Source organism: Pinus tabuliformis, chromosome 4_1 (genome assembly GCF_031772625.1).
Source record: "Pinus tabuliformis cultivar Carrire ecotype Pingquan chromosome 4_1, CPIR1, whole genome shotgun sequence".
Classification (NCBI taxonomy): Eukaryota; Viridiplantae; Streptophyta; class Pinopsida; order Pinales; family Pinaceae; genus Pinus; species Pinus tabuliformis.
In genome coordinates this window covers 179446694-179456998 of record NC_142303.1, presented here as the reverse complement: position 1 = coordinate 179456998, position 10305 = coordinate 179446694, and the positions used below count along the sequence as shown (strand labels likewise).

Below are 10305 nucleotides of genomic sequence, written 5' to 3'. Positions count from 1 at the left end.
TAATGGGGTTGAAATTGACCAAAGAAGACAACAGTAAGGATTTTCATCCAAAATTGTATAAGAGCATAGCTGGCAGCCTTATGTACTTGACTGCAACTAGGCCAGACATTATGCACGATGTGAGTTTAATCTCCAGATTTATGGAAAGACCAAAAGAGACTCATTGGCAGGCAGCTAAGAGGATTCTAAGGTATGTGAATGGAACGAAGCGGTTTGGTATTTTATACTCCTCTTCTGAAAGTTTCATGTTGACAGGTTACACTGACAGTGATTGGGCTGGAAGTGTTGATGATAGGAAAAGCACATCGGGATATGTGTTTCATATGGGATGAGGAGCCATCTCATGGGCTTCCAAGAAGCAACCAGTTGTGTCTTTGTCAACAGCAGAGGCAGAGTATCTGGCAGCAACAGCAGCAGCATGCCAAGCAGTGTGGCTGAGAAAAGGGCACAACCATTTACTGTGACAATAGCTCGGCAATAGCATTGTCTAAAAACTCTGTTTTTCATAAAAGGACAAAGCACATCGACACCAAATTTCACTTTATACATGAATTAGTTAACAATGGTGAGATTGTTTTGCAGCACTGCAGAACAGAGAATCAGTTAGTTGACATCTTGACAAAACCGTTGGGAAAGAAAAGTTTTGATCATTTCAGGAAATGCCTGGGTATGCAGAAAAACCCAGCAGTTGAAAGTAAGGGGGAGTGTTGGAATTTAATTCCAACTGCAACATAAAAAGCTGGACAGAAATCCAATTTGCTGTAGATATCCAGACTGTTGGATGCCTCAAAGTCGTGCTTGATATTTTTCACATTACTGTGCATTAAATTTACAGAATTAAATTCCCCTGTAACAGCCGAATTCATTTCTTCAAAAGGCATCACTGCTTGCTGCATTCAATACGCAGATAAGTTTTAGAAGATATTTTTATTATCTTATTGTTTAAAGTCAAATATGTTTTTAACATATAAATGTAATGAACAACAGTTATTTTTTTAGATTAGAAGAATGTTAGAGAGTTTGAGAAACAAAAAAACACAGAGAAGAAGGCAGAGCAGAGAAAACAGCGAGAAAATAGAGTCGTTCTGTTTTGGAGCAGCAATGCATTCTACAGGCTGTTTCAACAATTGTCTGTGTGTTTCAGCAACAGACTGTGTGGTGTTTCAACAATTGTCTGCCAGATGTTGAAACACGAATCTGTGTTAAAAAAACAGAGTATGGAGTTTTTAGTTATTCCAGAACTGTAGTTCTGAAGAAGCTTGTAATTTTTATTGTCATTTTTATGGTTAATAAAAACAAAGCTTTTCTCCACATCTTCTTTGTCCAGATTTATCTCATTTCTTTGTGTTGAGTTGAGGAACTTTGCTTCCTCTGTTTTGTTCAAAATTATCGGAAATTTCCATAATTTTATCATTTCTTTAATTCGATTGCGCCCTCCAAGTCCACAAACAAAACACCCATAACTTTAGGTGTTGTTGGTGGCTTCGTTCTGGTCTCAATAGTATGTCTATTCCTAAAATTTGCCATGTTTGGAAGGCGATATAAAGGTATTTCTGTTGGAAATTATGAGCTTTTTAAAATTTGCTGAATTTTATTTGTTATTTTTATACTTTTGTTTTCTATAAAAATCATCTTTCCATGCTTTTCTCCAATCGTACCTTTTTATGGTTCAGTAGCATCAAAATAATCATCTTTACATACTTTTGTTTAATTTTTACAAGTCATGGTTAGTGAATTATAACAGGTATATGTAAAATTAATTTATCGTTCCGCTGGTCTTCTCTAATTTATATCCTTTCCGTCATATAGAGCGCAATGGGCTCGAGGAAGACACACTGATTCGTCATGAACCACAAATACTATTTACATTGGAGACACTGTTAGCGGCTACGGAAAATTTTCATGAGAGTAACAAGCTGGGAGAGGGAGGATTTGGGGCTGTATATAAGGTAACATAGGCGAAGAAAGCTTGTGCTGGCGTTAGAAACTTAGAAACTTAAATTATATCAATTAGGAGGCTTATGTCATCGTTGGATGCAAACTGTTAGTTTAAAGACAAATATGTTGTAAGGCAACAAATTGAGGATAAATACTTAACAAAATCCTCATATTGATCTATTGTTTGAATTTCATGGAACTACTCCGTATGGGAAAGACATAGCTGTGAAAAAGTTGTCGTTGAAATCTTTGCAAGGAAAGAAGGAATTTATGAATGAAGTCAATCTTGTGGCAAAAGTTCAACATCGAAATCTTGTGAATCTTCTGGGTTGTTGTGCAGAGGGATTAGACAGGTTGCTCGTTTATGAGTACTTACCCAATAAAAGCCTTGATAAAATATTATTTGGTGAGTATTTTCCATCTTATATCTATAGTAAACATTCATGTTTCAACTTATTTATTCCAGAACATGATAATTAATTGATTAATGTATACAGATCCACACAAACGCAGCCAGCTTGATTGGCAAAAGCGTTACAACATCATAATGGGAGTAGCTCGTGGGCTTCTCTATCTTCACCAGGATTCTCAGCTGCGTATTATTCATCGAGATATTAAAGCCGACAATGTGTTATTGGACGAGAAACTGAACAAAGATAGCAAATTTCGGATTGGCAAGACTTTTCCCTGAAGACGAAACTCACGTCAGTACACGAGTTGCTGGAACATAGTAAGATTTCAATGCCAGCATCGCTCTCATACACTGCTTTACTGTGCCGATTTCATTTCAAGAGGATTCACATACAGTATTGTAAACGTACTTTATGGCATCTTTGTTTTCTTGGACAGTATTGTAATTGTACTTTATGCATATTTGTTTTCTTTTTCAATTTCTTGGACAGTATTGTATTTGTACTTTATGCATCTTTGTTTTCAATTGCATTTTCAGTTAAGTTTTTACTTTCTAAGATTTACAACCACAATTGCTTTGTGCATAACTTATGCTTATACAGTTCTACTTTTTTTTACCGCAATATGTAATCTTTGACATTGTACAATGGATATGCAGCGGGTATATGCCACCGGAGTATGCTATGCGGGGACAACTATCTGTGAAAACTGATGTTTATAGCTTTGGCGTTCTTCTCTTGGAAATTATCTCGGGAAGAAAGAACACGGATTACAGTCTGTCCCCTGAAATGCAGATTCTTTTAGGATGGGTGAGATACTGTTTCCGTCCTATGCCGAACTCAGCGTATTTACTTTAATTTAATTATATCACTTTCTTCCTTGCTATAGAGTCCTGTCCAGGATTCTTTTAGTATAGGTAAGAAATCGTGTTTCTTATATAACATGAGGGCTGTTATATATACATAATCCTATGTAAGATTGGACTACGAAACATATTAAGATCCAACCTCGTCACCTACCATGAAACCAACCTCGTTACCCAACCATTAAACAACGTCCTTAGAACCGTTAGGTAGTTCATTTATAAAACATTTACGCTAGCTAGGATTTCACAACCCATCTTTTTGAATATGTCCGAAGTGTGTATATATCTTATCATAATGACGAACCCGTTGTGTTAATGCAGGCATGGAGATCATACGATGGAGGAAATATTGTGCAATTAATTGATCCATCCATAATTGAAACGTGCGATGAGACGCAAGCTTCGATATGCATTCAGATTGGACTTCTGTGTACACAAACCGAATCCCATCTTCGTCCAGCGATGTCTACGGTCACTTTGATGCTTTCAACTGATTCATTGACGTACTTACCGGATCCCACAAAGCCTGATTTTGTGAGTTCCTATCTTTCCCAAACCAACAAAATCACCAGTTCTGGATCGCCACATGCGTCTGCAACTGCATCTTCTTCGGCTACTGCATCTAATGCCAATGATCGCATCTAAAGCAAGAGAGAGATTGCAGGAAATGCTTTAACATTAATTTAGTATATAGCATGTTTAATGAAGCGAGGAATGGAACAGATTTAAATGCAAGTTGTCAAGAAGTTGTGTGTGGGATAAGTCTGTTGGGCAAACACGGAGAGCACTAAGTTATATTTAACGATGTAAACATAGTTTTATTTATTATATTTATTGATTTCTAATAATTAGGTTTTTTAACTTGTAAGGTACTATTCATTTTTTTGTTGTTATAAGAATTAAGTTTTTGAAATTTTAAGGTTTTATTGACTTTTTTGTTGTTGTTATTTAGGAGAGTAATTAACTTACAAAGCTCGGAAGAGTTATGTATATACAATTTTATTTAAAGTTGCTAAACTTCAATTTTTTTCCTTTTCTATGAAGGAGAAAAACAAGTAATTTCATTTGTACAAAAATCGGTGGCAATGTATATACTCATGAGGAGAGAATATAACTAACTATCCTATATATATATATCATAGATAACAATTAATGAGATCAACCTTCCATAACAAAATAGTTAATGTCAAAACCGGGACCTGTGTGCAACTAAAATCCGCTAAAGATTAAAAAACATGTATATGCATGCATTGTCAAGAAATGATGGTGAAAAATATCAAGTCGAGAGATATGAAAGTTATCATCTGCTTAAAACAAAAAAGTAATCCCCTTAAATGTCCTTAAATGTGACGGGAAGACTCCACAGCCTGACGATTGATCTGCTCCACTACAACCCAAGGATCTTTTCCCATATGAAGGCCATCCTTAAGCATTGTGCATTAACGTTCCTTTCCTTGTAAACGTGTGAACAAGAGAAAGAAGAAAAAAATCAACAATACAAATAATCTCTTCAATAATAAGAGTAGGAGTAAGGTAAATGTTTCTAGAGGAAATAATGTCAGTGAGCATGTTGATGGATAGCTTTAGGTCCCTAATGATGTGTATGTCTAAACACCCTTTTTCTTTTGTGAATAAGAAAAGGTTTTTAAAAACAAGAAGTTTCACTAGCTCTGTCATTTGATTTTCGTTCGCTCTGTCATTTAATCTTAGACCCAATCCCATTTTAAATTTAAAGAAGTGGGAAGAGGAGAGAAATAAAATAAAACTACCACCACACTAATGGCCATTGTCTATAGAAGCTCCATCCAAATAACACAATAGATTTGAAAATCAACTTTTTAGGGTAATCACCCAGGGGAAGTGGAGTCCTTTCCTTGGGGGAAGTAAGATAGCAAAGACCTCATTAGTTTTGTGACAGGGGACCGAAACCTTATCCATGAAAAGCACCTTGTACCTAGCTAGCTAGACCCCATAACAAATATTTAGAGGGAGGCATTTGAAAGTATGATAGATGTGATGAGAGTGCCACGAATGCCATGCCCCCTCTAAGTCAGTACCAGTCCAAAGAATTGTGTGTCCAAGAGAAGATTCAAACAATTGCTAGACTTTCTCAAAGAAAGGACATTCCATGAAAATACGGAGGGCAATTTCCTCATTATTTTGATAGAGAGCACCCGAACATAAATCTCCATTGGAGGACATCCCAAGTACGAACCATTTTCATCATGAGACACGACAAAAATATTTTTGTGATTTCAAAGGAAATTTGGCCTTCCATATAGCCCTCCATCACAATTTCTCCAGAAGATTCAATCTGTCAGCAATGAGGGAAACGAAGCCTAATTTAGGCATTTATATATCAGCAAGGGAAATGCATCGGATTATTAGTTTGGCTTTTCCATAAGATGAATGTGACTATTGATAAGAGATTGTGCATAATCTTGCCAACAAACCTTGAATTCTTCCTCAATACCCAAATATTCAACTGAAATCCAACCTTGGCACCGAAATGAGAAGAGGTTTCGATTGGATATATGAGCTAGCTTGTAAAAAGTATGATCCCTGAGCCAAAAAATCAAAGGGGGGAGGAGGGGGTCGGAAGCATGTGACAATGACCGCTGCCATTCCAAGGGTCAAGACCAAGAAAAACCTTATCTCCCCGTCTAACTCTCTAAGCAAGCCCATTACCAATAATATCAAAAAAATTAAGGATAACAAGCCAAATAATGGAAATATTTGATCTTGGTTTGCCAATCCTGAAGCCAATCATCAGGATAGAAAGGGACATTATATTTCTACTTGAAGACAAAAAGGAACAATATATTTCTGCTTGACCACCAAAGTCCACAGAATATCTATAGAGATCACCTCCAATCACACTTTGCATCCAAAGATTTTGAGAATTGAAATATTTTAATTAGAACCCAAATACCTAGAGCTTTTGGATTGGCGATTAGGTCCCATTTGGCCCAAGGCAAGATCCCTTTTTCATTTTTCGCAGACCAGAGAAGAAAAGATCAAAATCTCCTATTTTTTTCCAAAATGCACTTTGGGATTGAAGCTAACGAGGCCCAGTAATCCGAAATGGCCTCTAACACTAATTTAATAAGCATCAGGTGACCTGCACGGGATAGTCATCCGTGACTCCATCGATTCAAACGAATATCCACTTTAGCAACTAACTAGATCCAGTATTATTAACAATAACCATTGAGTTTCAACAAAAAACCCAAGCATTTTAAGCCTTACTCCATAGGCCTATAGAAGTACGGAAGAAACCAGGACATGTGACATATCTACATCTCAAAAAGATTGTGATGTGAAATTGATTATTTTTAAACATTTATAGATATGCCTATGGCATGTCTAAATAGACAACAGATCCACTAACACCGATGTATCCCAGACATCACCATAAAAAAAAATAAGGATATCATCCACAAATAACAACTGATTATAAGCAAGTTCTGGGCAATAACCACACCATGGAAAGCCTCTCACCTCTTTGCATAATTGAGAAGCTCATTCAGACCCTCCATCACTAGTAAAAAGGGAAGAGGAGATAAGGGGTAGCCTTGTTGCAGGCCTCGTTGAGCATTGAAGAAGGGGGGAACCGAACCATTGCTCAACATAGCGAAAGAAACATACTAAATACATGACATATCTAAATTAATGAAATCAACGCAAAATCCTAGATGAGTAAGCAAGAGTATGATGTGAATCCAATTTACTCGATCATAGCCTCTTGATAAATTGAATTTAATAAAACCCCTTTCAAATTTCAGTTTTTGATGTTGTGCAAGAATGGCCTCATGAATTTGTTTACTTTCAAGGAAAGGAAATTTTTCAGGGGAAATGTATCTAGAGAGAATAGGCTTAAGTCTGAAAGTGATTATCTTTGCAATACATTTGTATATAGAATTACAAATGGAAATAGGTTGGAAGTCAGAGAATGAGAGAAGGTGACTGGATTTCGGGATGAGAACCATAAACATAGAGTTGAAAGTAGGATAAATCTAGCCCTCCTTTCTGGATTCCTCAATAAAAACAATCAGACCTAGACCAAAAATATCAAAATACTCTAAAAGGAATTATGCACCGCAACCATCCTGCCCAAGACTTTTGTCTCTCTAAAAACTATGTAGCATCAATTTAATCTCTTCTAATGATACTTCCTCCATTAAATCACTACACTCCTCATCAGTTGTTCTCGGGAAGGACTGGGCAATTTGAATGACTTCAACTATTGAGGATACTTGAGGGGCTTTATATTGATCTTCAAAAAATTGGTTTTCCAATTTTTCTAAACCGTTGAAAGAAGAGATCTGAGAACCTTGATCATCCTAAAGGCACCAAATAGTATTCATAATACCATCAGAGGAAAAACTATAAGCAGTGTTGTCATAATTGAAAAGAATGGGTAAAATCCTATGTTTATTATGAAAAAACAAAGAGTAAAACTATAAAAATGGGTTTCGAAAAATGTCCACCAACAGCTTTATAGAGGCATTTTTCAAAATATAAGAGCATATACCTTGAGATTATATTTGACAAAAAACTCCTTCATAATTTTAAAAATCATTCTAAGTTATCTGCAAGAGTGTTCTCAAAATTGGTACTTAGTTTTTTATTAAATTTGACTCGTTCAATAAAATCCACGCCCAAGCCTCATTCTTGAGTATTTTTGAGCGGTCCCGGTTGAAAATTATTTTTCTTTTAATTTGACACATTCATTTACTTCTAGTTTCCTAATTTTGGATTTAAAAAATATTGTTGTGTCAATACACTACAAGGTACCTTCTAAATGTCAAATGTCTTCTTAATTGATCAAAATGCAAGCCTAAGTTCTATCTTGGGACATTTTTAAGTGCTTCCAGTTGTAGAGAATATGATTTTTCCTCCCTGTAACATACCTGGTAAAAAATTCATGTAAAAGTTAATAAAGGAAAATTGATAACCACAGTTGATGAGACACTTATTCTAAGCTGAAAGTTGGGCAAAATCATAGTGATGAGGATCGATGGTGATTGATTAATGGCCAAGGAAATTCGCAAAGGATTTGGAAAGGAAAATTGGCATTTTGGCACATTTATTTATGAAAATAATGGAAATTAGGAGTGAAGGGAGGTGATAGGTCACAGGTTGCATGTGAGGAGGAGAGTGAAGGAAAATAATTGAAAATGAAAAAAATAAAGGCCTCATTAATAAAAAGGTTTCTAAGGATCAGTTCACAGAATTTTGTCAGTTCATTTTTGGAGCTCTCTCTTTATTCTCTCTCTCATACACTTGAACTGAGTTTTCTTGGAGCACTCTTGGAGGAGTGTAGCATATTTGTAGTTTTGGAGCAAGAAGGCAAAGGAAGAGTAGGAAAGCGCAAGAGGACATCACGATCAACAACTACATCGGGATTTTCTTGTAGGTACCGAGTTGCATGTATGTTTTTGTCACTAGTTTTGGCATGCATGGCATATGCATATGGTTTATTGGTCACGATCTATTATTGGCATGGAGGATTTTTTGGATTGAAAATGGATTTGCCTAGCCTTGCCATTTCCTGGATAGCCACGGTGTTGTGGGTTCATTTATTTATTTTTCTAGTTGGTTCTCATTTTTCCTTTAGCTTGGGTTGAGTTACTAGTTCCTAAAGCCTTAGTTGGACAAACGCTCTAGAGCCCTATAACAACTTGGGTTCAGTTACTAGTCCTGGAGCCTTGGTTGGACAAATTCTCTGGAGCCCTTAGTGGGTTGAGTTACTAGTCCTAGATCCTTGGTTGGACAAACACTCTCGAGCCCAGCGAGCTGTGGGTTTAGTTACTAGTCCTGGAGGCTTGGTTGGAACAAGCGCTTTGGAGCCATGGAAGTCTTAAGAAAAGACCAATCTAGTGATGATTTTTGATGTGTGATCGTGAGGTGAAAGCACCGTCTAATGGGTTAAGTTGGTTTGGCCTCTAGAAGCTCTAGATGGCTTTGGTTGATGTTTTTTATGAGATCCCACATTCATGCTTGGAATATGGCATGGGGGTGATTGGCTAAAGAGAGATTTGGCTCAACCATGCCTATGGCTAAGTGGTTCGTTGAAGTCTCGAACCTGGTTGGCCTTTGCATCATTAATATGAGGTTATTTCTCCTTGTTAATTCATGAGTATTATACTGGTTTATATGTGGATCATATGGTTATTATTTCCTTGGTATTTCCGTTATTATTATGTTGGTTATGAACATGTATTATGATAGTGGCTATGTATGGCTCTCATCATATTTTTACTTGTAAATGAATGAACAATGTATCTATGGCCTAATAGATGAAATTACAGCTAATGTATTGAGGCAGCAATGATTCTTAGCGATTCTCAAATAAGTATGAGACCCCTATGATCAGTTACGCTATCAAGACCTGTAGCTTTTATGTTTGTGACATGTTTGACGAAATGCATGTCATGGCTAGTAGGGGTCAAGTCTAGTCCTTGTTGATGTTTTTGCAAATGTATCATTGTTCTATTGTGTAAATTCATTTCTAAAGGTGACATTGAGTTCTGGGCAGTGACCTGGGCTCTGGGCCTGAAATGTGGTACAAATCCTGGAGTCGTAGGCACAACATTGGGAAAAGAAGTCCCTAGACACTCGCAACTACATTAAATTTTCTTGCAGGTATTGAGTCACATGTATGTTTCCTTCACTAGTTTTGGCATGCATGGCATATCCATTTGGTTTTTTGGTTGTGATCTGTCATTGGCATGAAGGATGATTGGGATTGACATTGGATTGCCTAGCCTTGCCATTTCTTGGATAGCCATGGTGATTGTGGGTTCGTTTCATTGTTGTGTTTTTGGTTGGTTCTCATGTTTCCTTAGCTTGAGTTAAGTTATTAGTCCCATAGCCATGGTTGGACAAATGCTCTCACTAGTAGAAAATGATGAAATTAGTGACTAGGTGACTAAAAAAGTTAGTCACCACAATTATTGCAAGTGAATTACTACTCAATTTGAGCAATTTTAAGTGACCGAACTAAAAATGACTAATGTAAACAACTAATTTAGTTTAGGGATGAAATATATGACTAGGTAATAAGTGACCAAACTAAAAGTGACTAA

At 36.5% G+C, this 10305-nt stretch overlaps 1 pseudogene; it reads left to right on the top strand.

The window, feature by feature from the left end:
• Positions 1-1525: 1525 nt before the first annotated feature.
• LOC149174786 (cysteine-rich receptor-like protein kinase 43) lies at positions 1526-3859 on the top strand (annotated as a pseudogene).
• The last annotated feature ends 6446 nt before the right edge of the window (positions 3860-10305 follow it).